The sequence below is a fragment of the Hemiscyllium ocellatum genome (assembly GCF_020745735.1).
Source record: "Hemiscyllium ocellatum isolate sHemOce1 chromosome 27 unlocalized genomic scaffold, sHemOce1.pat.X.cur. SUPER_27_unloc_5, whole genome shotgun sequence".
In the NCBI taxonomy this organism is placed as follows: Eukaryota; Metazoa; Chordata; class Chondrichthyes; order Orectolobiformes; family Hemiscylliidae; genus Hemiscyllium; species Hemiscyllium ocellatum.
The window spans coordinates 381,493-402,774 of NW_026867514.1; the positions used below are offsets into that span (position 1 = coordinate 381,493).

At 46.0% G+C, this 21,282-nt stretch overlaps 1 non-coding gene across 1 annotated transcript; it reads left to right on the plus strand.

Moving 5' to 3' along the window:
* Positions 1-15,573: 15,573 nt before the first annotated feature.
* On the plus strand, positions 15,574-15,647 carry trnan-guu (transfer RNA asparagine (anticodon GUU)). The gene has a single exon. It is a non-coding gene; the product is annotated as a tRNA-Asn (tRNA).
* The last annotated feature ends 5,635 nt before the right edge of the window (positions 15,648-21,282 follow it).

Below are 21,282 nucleotides of genomic sequence, written 5' to 3' on the forward strand. Positions count from 1 at the left end.
CAATGTTCCTCTTGTAACATGTTTGAGGTGAGGGATGCCATGGTCGTCCCTGCTGATTACACTTGCCATAAGTGCACCCATCTCCAGCTCCTCCAAGACCGTCTTCGGGAACGGGAGCTGGAGTTGGATGAAATTAGAATCATTCGGGAGGCAGAGGGGGTCATAGATCGGAGCTTTAGGGAAGTAGCAACTCCAAAGATTGCAGACAGATGGGTGATAGCGAGGGATACTTGGAGATAGCAGCCCGTGCAGCGACCCCTTGCAGTCGTTCCCCTGAAGAACAAGTGTATCATTTTGGATACTTGTAGGGGGGACGACTTACCAGGGGTAAGCAGTGGGGTTCAGGCCTCTGGCAAGGAGTCTGTTCCCGATGCTCAGAAGGGAAAGTTGGAAAAGAGCAGAGCAATAGTTATTGGGGACTCGATAGTTTGGGGCACAGATATGTGGTTTTGTGGGGGCGAGAGAGACTCACGATTGGTCTGTTACCTCCAGGTGCAAGGGTACTTGATGTCTCTGATCGTGTTTTCCGGGTCCTTAAGGGGGTCGGAGAGCAGCCCGAAGTCATGGTCCACATTGGCACCAACGACATAGGTAGGAAGAGGGATGAGGATGCTATGCATACTTTCAGGGAGTTAGGTTGGAAGCGCAGAGTTGGAACAAACAGAGTTGTTGTCTCTGGTTTGTTGCCCATGCCACTTGATCGCGAGTTGAGGAATAGTGAGAGAGAACAGATAAATGCGTGGCTACAGGGATGGTGCAGGAGGGAGGGATTCCGGTATCTGGATAACTGGGGTTCTTTCTGGGGAAGGTGGGACCTCTATAAACAGGATGGTCTACACCTGAACCTGAGGGACACCAGTATCCTTGGTGGGACATTTGCTTGCGCGCCTTTATTGGGGAAAAAAAACTACCCAGGTAAGTTTGCGCTACACCAGCTTCCGGGTCCGCTCCGCGCTTTTTTCGAAAAAGATATTTAAATTTAAACCGTGAAACAAACGTAACCGCGTCTACAAACAGACACCGCCAAACAGCCCTTACCTGCTCCGCCGGTAGAATGAGGATTGTTCACTCGTTTGTGGGTGTTGGGATGGTTGCTTCTGCGGTTAAGTATTTGGTTTGCATGTGTTGTTTTTCTGTCGACGCTAGTTTGAAGTTTCTCATTGACTGTTCGCTCTACTGTGACATCTAGGAATGGCACTTTGTTGCTGTTCTCCTCCTCTTCAAACCAGGAGCCCCCCTCAGGCCACAGTCTCACCACTTGGAACACCAGTATACAGACTAGTCAAAAACCTCCACTGAGACTAAAACACCAAGTCGAAGACTCACGCCACTCCAGTTACTCCATCCAAGAATTCTTGAACACCAAAGACAACAAGATAGAAGACGATGGAATAGTACTGTCCTTTGGCATACAGCCCTGTTCACATCCATTAACATCAACGTGACCAAAGAAAACTGAAGACACTACTTGAAGAACCAAAGACATAAACACCAAACAGCACCAACTTCATCAGCAAAGATAACACTGTCAAGCTCGTGGAGCTGTGCCTTAGCTCCCACTTCCTATTCAGTAACAAGACTAACAAACAAATCAACGGAACACCCATGAAACCACCAATATCAGGATTCCTAACAGAAGCAATAATGCAGAGTTTCGAACAAACAGCCCTTCCAAAGATCCAACCCAAACTTTGGGTCGGCTACAGTGATGACACTTTTGTCATCACAACGTGAAACAACTTAGAGGAAACCTACAACACCATCAACAATCTCCTTACTGGCATAAAATTCACAAAAGACGAGAACAACAAAAAGTGCTGTTGTTCTAGATGTCACAGTAGAGCGAACAGTCAATGGTCAATTCAAAACAGCGTCTACAGGAAACAACACACGCAAACCAAGTACTTAAGCTGCAGAAGCAATCATCCCAACACATACAAACAAATCTGCATCAGGATGTCATTTCAACGAGCTACATCACACTGCAGCACCCAGGTACGGTGAAGATCAAGAAACAATTGCAAAGCGCATTTCAGAAGAATGAACAGCCCGTAGGCCAGCTGAAAACTGCTTCCCTGACCAGGAAGCGAACCCGGGCCGCGGGGGTGAAAGCGCCAAACCCTAACCACTAGACCACCAGGGAGACATGGGTCTGTTCTTGTAGCTCTGCTGAAAGTTGCCTCGCTGCACGGGAATCAAACCCGGGCTGCGGCAGGAAGAAGACTTTCACCGGTACATCCATCAATGTAACTTTTTTGTGTCCCTCTATAAACAGGATGGTCTTCACCTGAACCTGAGGGACACCAGTATCCTTGGTGGGACGTTTGCTAGTGCTCTTTGGGGGGGGGGGGGTTAAACTAATTCTGCAGGGACATGGGAACCTAGACTGTAGCTTTAGGGTGCAGGACCTTGAGTGTCGGGAGGTTAGGAACATGGCATCAATCTCGAAGGAGGCTGCCTCTAAACAGGAATGTGACTTGAAGTGTATGTACTTCAATGTGAGAAGTATATGAAATAAGATAGGTGAACGTGCAGCGTGGGTTGGTACCTGGGATTTCAATGTTGTGGCTATTACGGAGACATGGGTAGAACAGGGACAGGATTGGTTGTTGCAGGTTCCAGTATTTAAATGTTTTAGTAGGGTCAGAGGTGGGGGTAAAAGAAGGGGAGGTGTGGCATTGCTTGTCGTCCCTACTGATTACACTTGCCGGAAGTGCACCCATCTCCAGCTCCTCCAAGACCGTGTTTGGGAACTGGAGCTGGAGTTGGATGAACTTAGAATCATTCGGGAGGTAGAGTGGTCATAGATCGGAGCTTTAGGGAAGTAGTAACTCCAAAGATTGCAGACAGATGGGTGACAGTGAGGGGGACTTGGCGAAAGCAGCCAGTGCAGCGGCCCCCTGCGGTCGTTCCCCTCAAAAACAAGTATACCATTTTGGATACTTGTTGGGGGGACCACTTACCAGGGGTAAGCAATGGGGTTCAAGCCTCTGGCACGGAGCCTGATCCCGTTGCTCAGAAGGGAACGTTGGAGAAGAGCAGAGCAAGAGTTATTGGGGACTCGATAGTTTGGGGCACAGTTATGTGGTTTTGTGTGGGCGAGAGAGACTCGCTATTGGTATGTTGCCTCCCAGGTGCAAGGGTAAGTGACGTCTCTGATCGTGTTTTCCGGGTCCTTAAGGGGGTGGGGGTGCAGCCCGAATTCGTGGTCCATTTTGGCATTATTTTAGTGAATATCTGTTTCCTGTTTGCCAAGACCGAGAGAAACTCTCACTTCCAGATCTTTTAATTATTTGAACATAAATTCTACCAGAAGCCATGATACGATTTCAATTTGTGTTCTCAGAAGACCTTGATCTCTGGGTTGCTCAATCATTATCACTGGATCCCAGTCTTCCCTTCAATGAAAGTGTTCTCCTGAATATTTTCCTTTATTTATTTTCCTTTATTTATTCATGGGATGTCGCACTTTGTCTCCCACTATTATTCTGGGAAACATCAACTTCACTTTCCTGCTGTTTCCCCATAATCTCAATTCCCTTTCTGATTAAAAAAAATGTTAGTTTTGAATGCACTTAACAATCCAGGCTCAACAACTGTCCTAAATATGCAATCCCTTATTTGCAAGTTATTCCCTCAGGTTCTAAACTCACCCACAAGGGTTAACGTTCCCACATCTAGCCTGTCACGTCTCCTCAGAATCTTGTTTGTGACAATAAGGTTATCTCGAAATCTTCTAACTTATAATAACCACAAGCCCAACCTATTCATTTCTCCTTATAAGACATTATTTCCATTCCTGCTATCGTCCTGGTCAACCTTCTCTAGTCTGCCTCCAATGCCAGTATATCTTCCCTTAGCTAAAAGGCCCAAACCTTTTGCTTAACGGGTCGATATCCCTCTCCATGTCATCCTCACCACCTGCATTCCCATCAACTGTCTCTACTGCAGTCTTGGCAATAGGACATTCACTTCACTTATCCAAGTAATTCATATACATATTGTAAATAATTTTGGCCCCAGCACTGATCCCTGTGCCACATTGCTAGTTACAAGTTGCGAGCTTGAACATGCCTCTTATCCCTACTGCATCATTGGTTAGCCAATCATGTATCCATACGGTTAGACTGTCTCCAATATCATGTGAATATCATTGGCTCTGCCAGCAAATCTTCCCAAACTGTCCTTGAAAAAGTGGTGATGAGCTGCCTCTTAAATTGCTTCACAAATATGATGTGGTCTATAATGAAGGTTCAGGATCGAGTTCCAGGATTTTGATCAATAACATCGAAGCAATGCGTATATGTCACAGTTGGAATGTTGTGTTCACACTTATCTCCTCTTGCTGGTTGAAGTGATGGAGTGGAAATTGCTGTTGAAGAGCCGCCACTCATATAATCAAGCCAGACAGATCGATTGTTGCTAGAGACTCTGCCATTTTGACTTCTCATCAATCTACATTCTTTCCATGCAAGTTTTAGTCACATCAAACTGCCGCGCAATGCTGTTATGGCCTCAGTAAACTATAATAACGTGAAGATCGCTGGAATGATTTTTCTACATCCGACTGCAATATAAATACAGATCATTGTTTCCAGTTTTGGTGGAACAAAAGACATTGTATTGGTAGATAATTACAGTTAGTGCAAACACAGTTAGCCATCGATAAATATTAATCCTGTTCACTTCAATGGCCAATTTCAATTCAGAAACCAAGTGCACTCGGCTGCATGTAACATAGACAACATGACAAAATGGCTGATAGGAGGAGAAACGGGGCATTGAGGAGGAGTGAAATGTTTGCTTTTGGTCATCTCCACAATTGTTAGAAAAACAGGTTGAAGGGATTCTTAAAAGGTGGCTGAAGTAGTGGTGTGGCTTAACACTTCAGACAGCGCAAAGTGGAAGACAACTTTCTAGTGGAAGTTAAAGACATTTCTTATTTCTGAAAGAACTGGGAAACAGAAGAGGGGATGAAATCTGACTTGGGAGCTATTTCCTATTTGTTGAGGATGTTGCTTCATCACAGTCTTGGTTTAGAGCCTAAGCTCTTCATCAGGAATAAAGGGTGGCCAAAAGGGGCTGACAGATAAATGGGAAGGATGTAGGGCTGGGGGAAAGGCAGCTGGGAGTGTAATAGGTAGATGGAGGTAGGGATTGATGGTGATAGGTCAGAGATGAGGGTGAAGCAAATAAGTGAGAAGCAAGGTGGACAGGTATGACAGGTCAAGAGGTTGATGTCGAATTGGAAGGTTGGATCTGAGACAAAGTACGGGAGAGGAAATGAGGAAAGTGATGAAATGTACATTGATCCCATGTAATTGGAGGGTCCCAAGGCAGAAGATGATGTTTTCCGACAAGCGTCGGGTAGCAAATGTTTGGCAGTGGAGGAGGCCCAGGACTTGCATGTCCTTGGTGGAAGGGAAGGGGGAGATAAAGTGTTCAGCACAGGCGTTTAGTTTCTGTGACCCAGAGCTGTTCCCTCAAACATTCCGCTAGTTGGCGTCCAGTTTCCTAAATGTGGATGAGACCATATTGCGAGCAATGGACATAATCTTATAAATAGATTGCATAAATCTTAGCCTGCTGGAGTTATTTTCTTTTACTTAGTTAAAGAAAACTTTAATTAAATTGGGTGACTGCATGAAACGGTTTGATGGTCAGCTTTGAATTATCACACTCAAATGAGACAATGCCATGAATATCAGTGAACTGCTCTTTTTGTTAAAAACCACAAGTTCTTGATTTATTTTCACAACTTACTGGTATTCACACCTGCACATTCAATGTCAAACTCTGACATCAGAAATGAAATTACAGCATTAATTTTGACTTACAATATTCGAACAAACAAATTAATAGCACACAGTGAATACCAAGTCTGATTCTTATGAAATTAAATTTGACCAAAAAAATATAAAATCAAGCTGGGAGATAAGAAATGGAGGAAGGGCAGAAGGCAAGAAATGCAGCATCATAGAAGGTGCTCCTCCAGGGAGTGTATTTTACCAACTACAGCTGCTAAATATAAACAAGCACTCTGACATGATCCTCCGGTTTTAATGTGAACCATACCCCCATACAGTAGGTACCATTTAAATGAGTTAATAGCCTCCAGCCTTACCCCCCGCTTCTTGGAGCTCGGGCCTTCCTCCAGCTCCGGGGGATTGCTGCCACTGCCACTCCGCCACTGAAGAATCCTTGGGAAGCAGGTGTAAAGGCAAGATACAGAACAGAGCACCTTTGCAAATGAAAGCAGCTTATAGAGACATTGAGCAACAGTATCACAGGGTTTTGACCCACCGACCTCTGACTTAATGTGCCCAGCACGCTCCCGCTGCACTACTCTGCTTCTTGGCACCCAAAAGCTGGATTGTGGATCAGATTAAAGTAGGTCCTAAACTCTGATTACATCGGTACACAAGGCAGTGAGGAAAGGTTTCAGCACACCGGCCTTCATCAGTTCGGGAATTGAGGATAGATGTTGGCAAGTAATGCTGTAGTCATACAGGACGTGGATGAGGCTGCACCTGGAATATTGTGATCAGTTTTGGTCCCCTTGATGTTCTGACTTCTGACTTCTTCAACTCTGGGTTCGTGTTGAACTTGATGGGATACTTTGCCCAACTCAGCATTTTTAAACAGTATCGTTCTGAGGGATTCATTTAAAACTTTTCAGGAGGTGAGCTCAACAAGACTGAAAAATTCAATGTTACTTGGACTCTATTTTAAACTTACATCAGGACCAGTAGTCAGAGACATGTACAGCATTGAAACAAACCCTCCGGTCCAACTTGTCCATGCTGACCTGATATCCTAAATTAATCTAGTCCCATTTGACAGCACCTGACCCATATACTCTGGCAGCTCATTTCATATGTGTACCACCCTCTGCATGAAGAAGTTGTCCCTTTAATTTCGCCTTTCACACTAAATGTCTGCTCTCTAGTTCTGGACTCCCCCATCCCAGGGAAAGGACCTTCTTTATTACACTGTCCATGCCCCTCATAATTTTGTAACCTCTATTAGGTCACTCCTCTGCCTCCGATGCTCCAATGAAAACAGCCCCAGCCTATTCAGCCTCTCCCTGTAGCTCAAACCCTCCAACCCCCAGCAACATTCCCGTAAGTCGTTTCTCATCGAGAAGTCAACCTTTCAGTCCTGAAGAAGGGTTAATACCCAAAACGCTGACTACTCCACATCCTGGTGCTGCCTGGCTTGCTGTATTCTCCCAACCTCCTGCTTGCCTACATCGGGTTGCAATATGTAGTGGCTCAGTGGTTACCACTGCAGCCTCACAGCACCGGCGACCCAGGTTTGATTCCAGCCTTGGGTGGCCGTCTGTGAGGAGTTCGCACATTCTCCCAGTGTCTGCGTTGATTTTCTTTAGGTGGACCTGTTTTCTTTCATAAACCAAAGATGTGCAGGTCATGTGGATGGGCCATGCTTAATTGCCCATAGAGTTAGGTACATTAGTCAGAGGGAAATGGGTCTGGATGGGTTACTCTTCGGAGGGTTGGTGTGGACTTGTTGGGACGAATGGCCTGTTTCCAGACTGTAGTTAATCTCATCTGCACTACTTTTGTCACTAACGAATGGCAGAGTAAACTCGACGGGCCGACTGGCCTAACGTATGCTCCAATGGTCTTGCGGTCTTATTTTCTCTGGATCATTTCATTGGCAATGTGCAGTCCCTGGCTCAATGAGCAGCAGTGTCCACTGAAAGCAAAGCTCAGAGGTTCGAAGAACTCCTACAATGTGGAAACAGGTCCTTCAGCCCAACACATCTGCACTGATCTTCCAAAGACTAACCCACTCAGATCCATTTTCCTACCCTCCATAAATTGCACACAGACCCCCAAGGGTGGAATTATTCCTGGGTTCCTGGTGCCATGAGGCAGCAGTGCACACCCTGAGCCACCATGGGGTTGTGGTTGTGGGGGGTGGGGGAGACAATTGCAGTCCATCAGAAACAAAAACAGCCCACCTACTCTCCCACTGCACCCACTGTCAGAGCTGGCAGGAGGTTCAGTCCTGGAGGGTTCCCAAGGCAGAGTCACCGGTAGGATCTGATTGCTGGAAGCACTGGTGCCCCCGCTGGTGCTTCTGCAAGTTGCAGGAAAACATGAACCTCTTCCCATACTCGGGCCAACTGAAGGGCATCTCCCCGGTGTGGACACATTGGTGCTTCAGTAGGGCGGAGGAATTGCTGAAGGCCTTCCCGCACTTAGGGCAGCAGAATGGCCTCCCCAAACCCCCCCCCCGCCCCGCCTCCCTCCCCCCATGTGTGGACTAGCTGGTGCTTCAGCAGTGTGGAGGAGCGGGTAAAGACCTTCCCACATTCGGGGCAGGAGAACAGCTTCTTCCCGGTGTGGATGGACTGGTGCCTCAGCAGGGCCATGGAATTGCTGAAAGCCTTCCTGCACTGAGGGCAACTGAACGGCATCTGACCAATGGGTCAATAGGTCGGAGGAAAGAGCAAAGCCCTTCCTGCACTCGGGGCAGAAGAGCGGCCTCTCCTCGGTGTGGACCCACTGGTGTCTCAGCAGGTGGGAAGAACAGCGAAGGCCACCTTGCACTTGTGGCCGGAGAACAGCCTTCCCCGGTGTGGACCAACTGGTGCGTCAGCAGGGCAGAGGAATCACTGAAGGCCTTCCCACACTCAGGGCAGCAGAAGGGCCTCTTCCCCTCTGTGGACCCATTGATTCTTTAGAACCCTTTCAATTTCCACAATATCCTTCTGATAGGAGGAAGACCAGAATTGCACACAATATTCCCAAAGTAGTCTAACCAATGTCCTGTACAGCCACAACATAACTTTCCAACTCCAATACACAGTCAGAGGATTGGGAAACCTCTCAAAACCCACAAAAAACAAACAGGAAAGAGTGGAAGGACAAACCGAAGTTTTGAGAGTCAGCTTGGAAGCATCACTGAGAAATCGGCGGACTGGGTTTATTGGGTAGCCGTTCTCCTTAAATACTCTATATACGTATTTCTCTTGTACTCTTCGTAGTTTCTCTGTGCTGCAGTGTGTAGTGGCTTGTTGAAATAATGTCCTGATGCGGCTTCGTTTGTGGGTGTTGGGATGATTGTTTCTGTAGTTAAGTATTTGGTTTGTGTGTGTTGTTTTTCTGTAGACGCTAGTTTGAAGTTCCCCATTGACTGTTCGCTCTACTGTGACAACTAAGAATGGCACTTTGTTGTTGTTCTCCTCCTCTTCAAACCAGGAGCCCCCCTCAGGCCATAGTCTCACTACTTGGAACACCAATACACAGACTATTCAAAGGCATCTACTGAAGACTAAAACACCAAGTCGAAGATTCACGGCCCTCCATTTACTCTATCCAAGAATTCTTGAAAACCAAAGACACTAAGATAGAAGAGGATGGAATAATACTGTCCTTTGACATACAGCCCTGTTCACATCCATTAACATCAACGTGGCCAAAGAAAACTGAAGACACTACTCGAAGAACCAAAGACACAAACACAGCAACAACTTCATCAGCAAAGATAGCACTGTCAACCTCGTGGAACTGTGCCTTACCTCCCACTTCCTATTCAGTAACAAGCCCTACAAACAAATAAAGGAAATAACCAATAAACCACCAGTATCAGGATTCCTAGCAGAAGCAATAATGCAGACACTCGAACAAACAGCTCTTCCAACGACCCAACCCAAACTTTGTGTCCGCCACAGTGATGACACTTTTGTCATGAAAAAATGAAACAAATTAGAGGAAACGTACAACACCATCAACAATATCCTCACTGGCATAAAATTCACAAAAGAGGAGAACAACACCAAAGTGCGATTTCTAGATGTCACAGTCGAGCGAGCAGTTAATGGTAAATTCAAAACAGCCTCAACAGGAAAACAGTGCACGCGAACTAAGTACTTAGCTACAGAAGCAATCACCCCTACACATACAAACAAACTGAATCAGGACACTATTTCAACGAGCCATTACACACTGCAGCACCCAGTAACTACCAAGACGTAACTGAGAGTGGGTAGCCAAAATATCCACTGAAAACTGCCTCCCTGACCGGGAATCGAACCCGGGCCGCAGCGGTGAAAGCGCCGAATCCTAACCACTAGACCACCAGGAATACATCTGCATACATCGACAGCTCTACTAAAGATTGCTTTCCTGCCCGGAAATCGAACCCACGCCACGGTTGTGAGAAGGCTTCCACCAATGTCATTTCTTGTACCCATTGCTCCCGATGAGGTCTCCTCTACATTGGGGGGACTGGAGACTCCTCGCAGAGTCAAGTCACAGCGCTTGGGGGAGCATCTCCAGGACACCCGCACCAATCAACCCCATCGTCCTATGGCCCAAAATTTCAACCTCCCCCGCCCCGTCCCACTCTGCTGAGGATATGCAGGTCCTGGGCCTCCTCCATCGCCGCTCCCTCCCCACCCGATGCCTGGAGGAAGAACGCCCCATCTTCCGTCAGGGATGAATTCAACCCCAGGGCATCTGTTTCCTTATCTGTTTCCCTCCCTCACCTTACCTCAGTTCCAACCTTCCAGCTCAGCGCTGTCCTCATGAACTGTCCTACCTGCCAATCTCCCTTCCCACCTATCCGCTCCACCTTCTTCTCTGATCTGTCACCTCCATCCCACCACCATTCACCTATTGTGCTCTTTGCTACTTTCGGCCCAGCACCCCCCAATTTATCTCGCCACCCCTGGAAGCGTCCTGCCTCTATTCCTGATGAAGGCCTTTAGCCCGAAACGTCGATTTTCCTGTTCCTCGGAAGCTGTCTGACCTGCTGCGCTTTTCCAGCACCACTCTGATCTAAACTCTGGTTTCCAGCATCTGCAGTCCTCACTTTTGCCTACCCAATAAACCCAGTGTGCCAATTTCACATCAACAAACTGACACAAGCAGACACAACATCTGCAGAAACGCTAGCCACATTACATTAAAGACATCTGTGAAATGATGTCCAGACAACTCAACCCGCTCAGCATTAAACAGCGGCTAATGAACCAGAAATACCCAGTACAAACAACCAGCAAACGTATGTTATTTACAAAATACCATAAGACCATAAGACATAGGAGTCGAAGTAAGGCCATTCGGCCCATCGAGTCCACTCCGCCATTCAATCATGGCTGATGGGCATTTCAATTCCACTTACCAGCGTTCTCCCCGTAGCCCTTAATTCCTCGAGACAACAAGAATCTATCAATCCCTGCCTTGAAGACATTTAGCGTCCCTGCCTCCACTGCACTCCGTGGCAATGAATTCCACAGGCCCACCACCCTCTGGTTGAAGAAATGTCTCCGCATTTCTGTTCTGAATTGACCCCCTCTAATTCTAAGGCTGCGTCCACGGGTCCTAGTCTCCTCGCCTAATGGAAACAATTTCCTAGCGTCCACCCTTTCCAAGCCATGTATTATCTTGTACGTCTCTATGAAGTCTCCACTTAATCTTCTAAACTCCAATGAATACAATCCCAGGATCCTCAGCCGTTCCTCACATGTTAGACCTACCATTCCAGGGATCATCCGTGTGAATCTCCGCTGGACACGTTCCAGTGCCAGTATGTCCTTCCTGAGGTGTGGGGACCAAACCTGGACACAGTACTCCAAATGGGGCCTAACCAGAGCTTTATAAAGTCTCAGTAGCACATCTCTGCTTTTATATTTCAACCCTCTTGAGATAAGTGATAACATTGCATTCGCTTTCTTAATCACGGATTCAACCTGAATGTTTACCTTTAGAGAATCCTCGACTAGCACTCCCAGATCCCTTTGTACTTTGGCTTTACTAATTTTCTCACCATTTAGAAAGTAGTCTATGCTTTTATTGTTTTTGCCAAAGTGCAAGACCTCGCATTTGCTCACGTTGAATTCCATCAACCATTTCCTGGACCACTCTCCCAAACTGTCTAGATCCTTCTGTTGCCTCCGCTCTTCCGTACTACCTGCCTGTCCACCTAACTTCGTATCATCTGCAAACTTCGCTAGAATGCCCCCAGTCCCTTCATCCAAATCATTAATATATAAAGTGAACAGCTGTGGCCCCAACACCGAACCCTGCGCGACACCACTCGTCACCAGCTGCCATTCCGAAAAAGAACCTTTTATCCCAACTCTCTGCCTTCTGTCAGACAGCCAATCCTCAATCCATCCCAGCTGCTCACTTCGAACACCATGGGCCCTCACCTTGCTCAGCAGCCTCCCGTGTGGCATCTCATCAACGGCCTTTTGAAAGTCTAGATAGACCAGATCCACTGGGTTTCCCTGGTCTAAACTACTTGTCACCTCTTCAAAGAATTCCAACAGGTTTGTCAGGCATGACCTTCCCTTACTAAATCCATGTTGACTTGTTCTAATCAGTCACTGTTCTTCTAAGAATTTAGAAACCTCATCCTTAATGATGGATTCTAGAATTTTACCAACAACCAAGGTTAAGCTAATTAGCCTATAATTTTCCATCTTTTGTCTTGATCCTTTCTTGAATAAGGGGATTACAACAGCCATCTTCCAATCATCCGGGACCTTTCCTGACTCCAGTGACTCTTGAAAGATCTCAACCAATGCCTCCGCTATTTCCTCAGCCACCTCTCTCATAACTCTAGGATGTATCCCATCGGGACCAGGAGATTTATCAATTTTAAGACCTTTTAACTTTTCTAGCACTATCTCTTTTGTAATGGCAACCATACTCAACTCAGCCCCCTGACTCCCTCTAATTGTTGGGATATTTCCTTATATTATACCATACAAGAAAATATGTACATGAACTCTGCCACACAGTTCCCTGTGGCAAGAAATGCTGGGATGAGATAAGGAACATTTTTTCAGCCAAAACGAATCGGCACTGACTGGACAGCCATTTAAAATCAACGCTGTCATGTCACGATAGAAGATCCAAAGGGATGTACGGTTTTCTTATTTTCTGAAGGTTTACAAAGCTGAGACTGGGTTTTGGTGTTTGTTCCCTTTCCACTCCCAGGAACCACAGTGGTTGGGGCGGTGAGTTAAGGAGAGTGAAATGTGCTCGTGAGCAGCGTGTGGGGCTATTTCAGCTTCCTCTCCTCTGACAGCGCTGTGACTTGACTCCAATGTTCTCAGGGACACTTACTGAAGCGAGACAGTGAAGAGTCTCGTTCCTGCAGATCAGGAATTCAGACCGAATGCTGGCTTCAAACCGAATGCTTTCCATAGTCCCAACTTTGTGAAGCAGTATCTTTCACTAGCAAATAAAACACCCTTGTCCTCAGGTGCCTGCTTCATTTCGATCACGATTTCATGTCCCTCACTGTTCTAGTCTCATTTCCAAACACTTGACTCATTGCCTCAAAAGCAGCTCTGTGGGTATCTGCTTGTTCCACCCTGACAGGCGGTGGGTTGCAGATTCCCGACCAGTCCCAATGTGATTGAAATATTTCAACCCCTCCACTGATTTGCATCTTTAAAAAAAACGTGGAGCAATCTCCCTTTCTTTTTGACGACGTTTCTCAACTGTAGTCGGCAGGGTTCACACCTGCGTGGGGAAACCGCAATGGGTTTCATGTCCATCGCATTAACCACTCGGCCCACCAGTACAAAACCACACTGACAGCTTCACTTCCCAAGTCTGTCTGCCTGTGGAGCTGAGAAAGAGTGAATGATTGCAGAGTTTGTTTGAATCCAGCCACTTCACAGCTTTCGAAAGGATTAAATATCTGCAAATGGCGAGTCTGTGTGTTTCATCCCGAAAGATGAAATGGACATTCAGTTAAAAACAACAACAGAAATTGCAGGAGCAACTCAGCAGGTCAGGCAGCATCCGTGGAAAGAGAATCAGAGACAACATTTCAGAACTTTTTTTTTCCTTCTCCAGGTACAGCCAAACCCGCTGAATTTCTCCAGCAGTTTCTCTTTCTGTCTTGGATTCTCAGCATCCGTATTCCTTTACGTTAGAAATTCAACCAATTCAGAAACTCCTTTGTACTTCCTCAGTGGAGAAGATTTCCGTTTGGGAAACATTTTCCTGACACCATTAAAAACGCGAAATTCGCAGCGGTCGGAGCGAGAAACGCACAACACCCTATCCCTCGCTGGTCTGGAGCCACCAGCCTTTCGATTGATAGCCGAACGCACTGATTTATTGAGCCACAGAGACAGGATTGGCCACCCCACCCCCGCAGTCTCTTTGAGGAAGCTACTGTTCAATTCATAATTCCGCCTGCCCCGCCCAGAATTACCATTGTCTTCTATCAGTTTTACTTTTCCATAATAAAGCCTTGGACATTCACTGTGGAGACACCGGGGATAGTCTGATCCCACCACCTGCAGGCACATCTATGTCACAAGGAACTAGCCCTCCTACACCGGGGCCACCACCCTCCGAGCGTTTCAGTGTTTTGCCTCTTACCGAATTTTCTCATTGACCCCCAGCCGTGAAGGGGTTTGAATTCCTGATATGCAGAGAATTCTTTCAATGTCTCAGATCAGTTCATGTCCTGAGAATATCAGAGCTGAAAATGTGTTGCTGGTTAAAGCACAGCAGGTTAGACAGCATCTAAGGGCTTATGCTCGAAACGTCGAATTTCCTATTCCTTCGATGCTGCCTAACCTGCTGTGCTTTAACCAGCAACACATTTTCAGCTGTGATCTCCAGCATCTGCAGACCTCATTTTTTATTGAGAATATCAGAGTCAATCTCCCGGCCTCTTAAACAAGGGGACGGTGTCTGGACTGTCTCTGCTCAGTCGGACAGTTCATCCTTCATTCTCCTCTAATTCCACTTCCCAAAGAGTTCCTAAAGCTTCACAAAGCTGGAGACTGGGATTTCTCTTTTACTTCCTGAAAATTATTCCACCTGCTAACTGACAATATTTTGCCAAAATCTCCTCCCTATTGTAACACTTGCATCATGTCCAGGGATGAGGAATTTCCATTTTGTTGAGACATTCCCAATTTGGGAATGTTGTCTTTGGAACAAAGAAGGTTAACTGGAGATTTCTAGGGGCTGTTGGTAATGATGGGAGAAGAAGTGGTGGGACTGGGCAGGTTAATGATCAGAAGAACCTATTACCACTGACCAGGGTCAGTTACCAGAGGACAGGGTTTGAAGTTCTTTAATGGAAAGCAGCATTTGTGTAGAACAAGCACAGCGAATACTGCAGAAAGCCAACGGGTCGAGCAGCATCTGTGGAAAGGTAAACAAAGCCGATGTTTTGAGTGTGCTACGGTTTTTGTTCAGAACTCAGTGATTTGCCTCTTCCCGAAGTTGGTCCAGGTCTGTGTCTCAATTGGCAAACACATGGCAAGTGCAGTGCCGCAATGTGGCTCGGGGCCAATGAGAAAATTCGGTAAGAGGCAAAACACTGAAAGGCTCGGAAGGCAATGGCCCCGATGTAGGAGAGCTAATTCTTCGTGACATGGATGTGCCTGCAGATGGTGGGATCAGACTGTCCACATGTTTCCACAATGAATGTCCAAGGCTTTATTATGGAAAAGAAAAACTGATAGAAGACAATGGTAATTCTGGGCGGGGCAAGTTGAATTATGAATTGAATAGTAGTTTCCTCAAAGAGACTGCGGGGACATCGCTGGTATCTGTCTCTGTGGCGCAATTGGTCAATGCGTTCGGCTGTTAACCGAAAGGTTGGTGGTTCGAGACCACCCAGAGACGGAGTGTTTGGTTTTTCTTAAAACAAAATCAGTGAATTGTTTAAATGGTGTCATATTGGAATGTGCAGAAAGTGAGGAGAAGAGGTGAAAGTCGAAAAATGTGGCACTGGAAAAGCGCAATAGATCAGGCAGCAGCTGAGGAGCAGGACAGTGAGTTTTGGGCACAAGCCCTTCACCAGGAATGATGGAAGGATGTACAAAGGGGTCTCAGAGACCCTCCAGTCAATGCCAGTTGTCGGGCAGATGTAGCAGGCAATGAGCAAGGCAAGTGATATATTACGAAGAGGAATTGAGTTCAGAAGTGGCGTCAATGAACATATTCAAGGCTAAGTTCATCTGAGTTTTGAACAACAAAGAAGTGGATGGTTTTGGGGGGAGGTAAGAAAATAGTTCTAAGGCTAGTACAGGTCAGTCACAGAGTCAGACAGCACTGAACAGACCCTTCATCCATGCTGAGTATATCCTCAAACTAAACTCCATGCTGAGTATATCCTCAAACTAAACTCGTCCCACCTACCAGTGTTTGGCCCATAAACCTTCGAACTTTTCATATTCATGTACTTATCCAAATGTCTTTTAAACGTTGTAACTGTGCATGTATAAAATCATGAAGGGCATAGATATGATAAACAGACAAAGTCTTTTCCCTGGGGTTGGGGAATCCAGAACGAGAGAGCATGGGTTTAGCGTTAGAGGGGAAAGATGCAAAAGAGATCTAAGGGGCATCTTTTTCACGCAGAGGATGGTGCCTTTTTTGAATGAACTGCCAAGGGAAGTGGTGAAGTCTAGTACGATTGCAACATTTAAAAGGCATTTGGTTAGGTACATGAAAAGAAAATATTTGGAGGGATATGGGGCCGTGTGCTGTCAGGTGGGACAAGATTGGGTTGGGATAGTTGGCCGGCATGGACAAGTTGGACCAAACAGTTTGTTTCTGTGCTGTACATCTTTATGACTCTATGACTTTCTCTGGACATTCATTCTGCAGTCAGACCACTCTCTTTAAAAAAAGATCCTTGTCCTGCCTTCATAAAATCTTTCTCTACTCACCTCAAAATATTTGCTTCCCTGATCCTGAAACCCCCAGCTGAGGGAAAGGACACCTGTTGTTCACCTCATCCGTATCCCTCATGATTTTATAATCCTCGACAAGGTCACCTCTCAATCTCCTATGTTCCAGTGAGAAAAGTTCCAGCCTATCCACCTTATATGGAGGTATATTCATGTCCAGATATGACGTGTTCAATGCTGGTGCAGGCTGGAAAGATCATGTGGTTTACTCCTGCACCCAATTAATCCTGGCTGTTGCGTTTCTCAGCCCCATTCTCCCAATTTCTCCCCGCAACTCTCAACCTCTGATACTCCATCCCAGTGTTAAACATACTCAGTGACCACAGTTTTCTGTGACAATGAATTCCATAGATTCACCACTCTCTGGCTAAAGAAATTTCTCCTAATCTCCATTCTCCCTTTATGCTGAGGCTATGCCCATGGGTATTAGTCTCTCCTCCCAATGAAAACGTCTTCCCAATTTCCACTCTGTCCAGGCTGTTCAATATTCTGTACGTTTCAGTTAGATCCCCCCCTGAGTGTGGGCCTGTTAATCAGCATGAACCAGACCCTTCAGGATGAGGACAGCAGGGATTAGGTTCAACAAAGTGAGAATGGAGGGAGAGTGTGTAGGATGGAGATTTTCAGCTTTGAGGGAATAAGAGAGGAAAGAAAGTTTGACATAAATTTTAATTGATCAGATGAGCCGATGGGCCAAGGAGTGGCGGATGGAGTTTAATTTAGACAAATATGAGCTGTTGCATTTTGATGAAGCAAATCAGGGCAGGACCTATGTGATTAATGGTAAATTCCTGGGGAGTGTTGATGAACAAAGAAACCTTGCAAAGCAGGTTCATAGTTCCTTGAAAGTGGAGTTGCAAGTAGATAGGATAGCAAGGAAGGCGTTGGTACGCTTTCATTTCTTGGTCAGAACACTGAGTTATAGGAGTTTGGAGGTAACATTGTGGATGCACAGGACACTGGAAAGGCCACTTTTGGAATACTGCACTCAGTTCTGGTTTCCCTGCCGTCGGAAAGGTGTTATGCTGTCGGAAAGGTGTTATGAAAAGTGAAAGGGTTCGGAAAAGATTTCGGAAGTTGTTGCCAGAGTTAGAGGGTTTGAGCTACAGGGAGAGGCTGAATCGGCTGGGGCTGTATTCCCTGGAGCGTCTGTGACCATTCGAAGTTAATAAGGGGCATGTATAGGGTGAATAACGGAGATCTTTTCCCCAGGATATGGGAGTGCTAAAGTAGAGAGTATAAGTTTGAGGTGAGGGGAGGGGGGGTGGAAGACTTTAAAGGGACCTGAGGTGTAGCATTTTCATGCAGAGGATGATGTGTGCATGGAACAAGCTGCCAGAGGAAATGGTGGAGGCTGGTACAATAACAATATTTAAAGGCATCTGGATGAGTATATGAATAAGAAGGGTTTAGAGGGTTATGGGCCAAATGCTGGCAAATGGGACGAGATTAATTTTGGATGTCTGGTTGGCACAGACGAGTTGGACGAAGGGTCTGTTTTCGTACTGCATGACTCTAATGATCTTTGCTGAAAGCAAAAATGTCGCTGTGAAGAGTGGACTTTCAGAAGCAGCTTTCAAAGATGTTTTGCCCTTACGAGGAGCATAAATCTTCATTTTTTTTTGTAAGATAGCAGCTGAGTGAGTGACATCCAGGACTTTGTTAGAAAGCGGGAATTCATTGCACTGTGGGGATGTAGTGTTTTAAGGTTTACCGGCAGTAAGTACAGTGTGCTGAGCGGGGAGCCTAGTGAAGGGTCAGGTCGGTTTTTGTTTAAACTGTTCATTTCTGTCAGGCTCCAACATTATATTTCCAATGCTGTCAATCAGAAGGTACAGTGAATCAGTAACTGGTATCGTTAGAAGCCTTACTATTTTCAGTACTGCAGGTATTGCATTGTTTCATCAGCATTGTAAAGGTCGCTGGCAGCAGTGGGAGGTGTGGGCTGTATTCACTAGAAATGATTAAGCATTTAGATAGTACACATACAAGAGGGTAGGGTGGGAATTGTCTTTCGATTTGTGGAAGATGGGGAATTCTGGGTGCTGTGATCGGGGGCAAACATAACTGCAGTATATCATTGAATCCCTACAGTGTGGAAGAAGGCCATTCAGGCCTTCGAGTCCACACGGAGCCCTCCAAAAATACACCAACCAGACACACCTCCCAACCATTCCACCATCACTATCCCATCAGGTCTTTTCTGCTGGCGGTTGAGACTAGGCTGCAAAATTAGCGGGAAGTAGAATTCGGACAGAAATGAGGAGGAGCTGGTTTTCCCAGAGGTCGGTGCATCTATGGAATTCTGTGCCCAAGGAAGCAGTAAAAGCTTCATTAAGACCTTGTTGAATGGGTTTTTGCGTGGTAGGGGAATTAAGTGTAGTTGGGATAATGCAAGTAGGAGGAGCTGAGGTGATTGATAGATCAGCCATGATTTTAATGAATGGCGGAGCAGGGTCGATGGGCCAAATGGCCTACTGCTTCTATTACTTTGAAACGATAACCCTGCGTTTCCCATGGCTAACCCACCTAACCTGCACAACCCTGGACACTGGGCAATTTAACATGGCGAATCCAAATCAAGGCCGGTGAGAAATGGAGTGATGTGGAAAATAAACATCAGAGAATGAGAGAAAGGGACAAGGAGAATAAATGTACTAGCAATCAAAACTGGATTCTAACCATCACAAAAATTAAAACTAAAAGCTCAGTATGTGAATGTGTGCTGCATTGTAATAAAAGCGAATTAATTGACTGCATATGTTGAAGAGAATAATTCTGATCTGAGACTCCTTACAGAGGTATGGCTTCAGAATGATAAGGATTGGATCCGGAATATCGAGGGGATACGTGGCATCCAAGACGAGTGGGAAGCTCAGTAACGGTAGAGGATGGGCACTGCTAATCAAAACACTGATAACACGGTAGTCTGATGTCAGCTCGGATTTCAGGTCCTGATTTCTCTGTCAGCTGATCTCCCTGTTCCCACAGAGCTGGATGTTGTCTGTTCTCAGCTCTGCTTGATTTCTGCTGAAGCTTTGACCCCCTTTTACACCTTCTGGGGCAATAAAATATTCTGAGCCTCCTGAAAATGACACCTTATCTATACCTCTCCTGATTTTAAAAACCTCTATAAAGTTATCTGTCAACTTGCTAGGCTCCGTTGGAAAAATGTCCCAGCTTCTTCTTAACTCAAACCCTCCATTCCCAGCAACATCCTGGTAAAGTAGGGAATAAGGAATTGTATCAAATCACATAAATGTACTGTCTGAAACAATCTGGCTGTGTTCTTGCCTGAGACATTGAGAGTCCCTGGTGTAAGTAATTACGAATGCAATTATTTTGGTCACAGAATTGGGCAATCATTTTGCAACAAAGTGATCTACTCTGATAAGGAGGTAGTGGTCATTTCTACGGTAAGTGAACAGTTTGTAGATCAGGGAGATGAAGTTCCAAACACTTGGGAAGGGCAAGAAATGACTGTGATAAATAAGACAAAGAACTGTGGATGATGGAAATCTGAAACAAAAACTGAGAACACTGGAAAAACTCAGCAGGACTGGAAGCATCTGTGGAGAGAAAGCAGAGTTAAAGTTTCGAGTCCAACAACTCCTCTTCAGGATTCTGAAATAGTTTGTGAGAACCCCTTAAGTCATCTGCCCAGCTTTAAGACCATAATATACAGGAGCAGGATGAGGCCATTTGGCCCATCGAGTCTGCTCCATCAGTCGATCACGGCTGATATGTTTCTCCATCCCATTCTGCTGCCGTCTCCTCATAACCCTTGACCCCTTCCTAATCAAGAACCTATCTCTGTATTAAATGCCCTCAATGACTTGGCATCCCTTCTCCGAGTGGAAACATCATCTCCACATCCACAATATCCAGTCATAGAGTAGCACAGCGCTGCCTGACCAACTGTGATTTCCAGCATTGGTTGTTTTCAAGAAGCATTCCAGCATCTACAACAACGCGCTTCTAAATTTTGTACCCAGTTGGTTAGCTCTCCCGAGATCCCGTGAGATTTATCCTTACTCAACAATCCACTGTGTGGTACAATTAACAGAGACCCCTGTCCCAATCTCGTTCTGCCCACAGTAGTAGCACGATAGCTCAGTGATTAGCACTGCCTCATAGTACCAAGGACCCGTGTTCGGTTCCAGGTTTGGGGCGACTGTTTGTTTGGAGTCTGCACATTCTCCCCGCCGTGTCTGCGTGGGTTTTCTCCGGGTGCTCTCGTTTACTTCCAAAATCTAAAAATGTTCTGGTGAATTGGCCAAACTAAACTCTCCTGCGCGCATTTATAGGAAGAGAAACCTACCCAGGTTAGCTTGCGCTACACCAGCTTCCGGGTCCACTCCGCGCTTTTTTCCAATAAAGGCGCGCAGGAGAGTCCCGGAGATGTGACTTGACTCTAAGTCTCCCCAATGTTATAGAGATCGCAATGTAACAAAAAAGTTACATTGATGGATGCACCGGTGAAAGTCTTCTTACTGCTGCAGCCCGGGTTGGATTCCCGGGCAGCGAGGCCATTTTCAGCAGAGCTACAAGGGCGGCTTTATGTC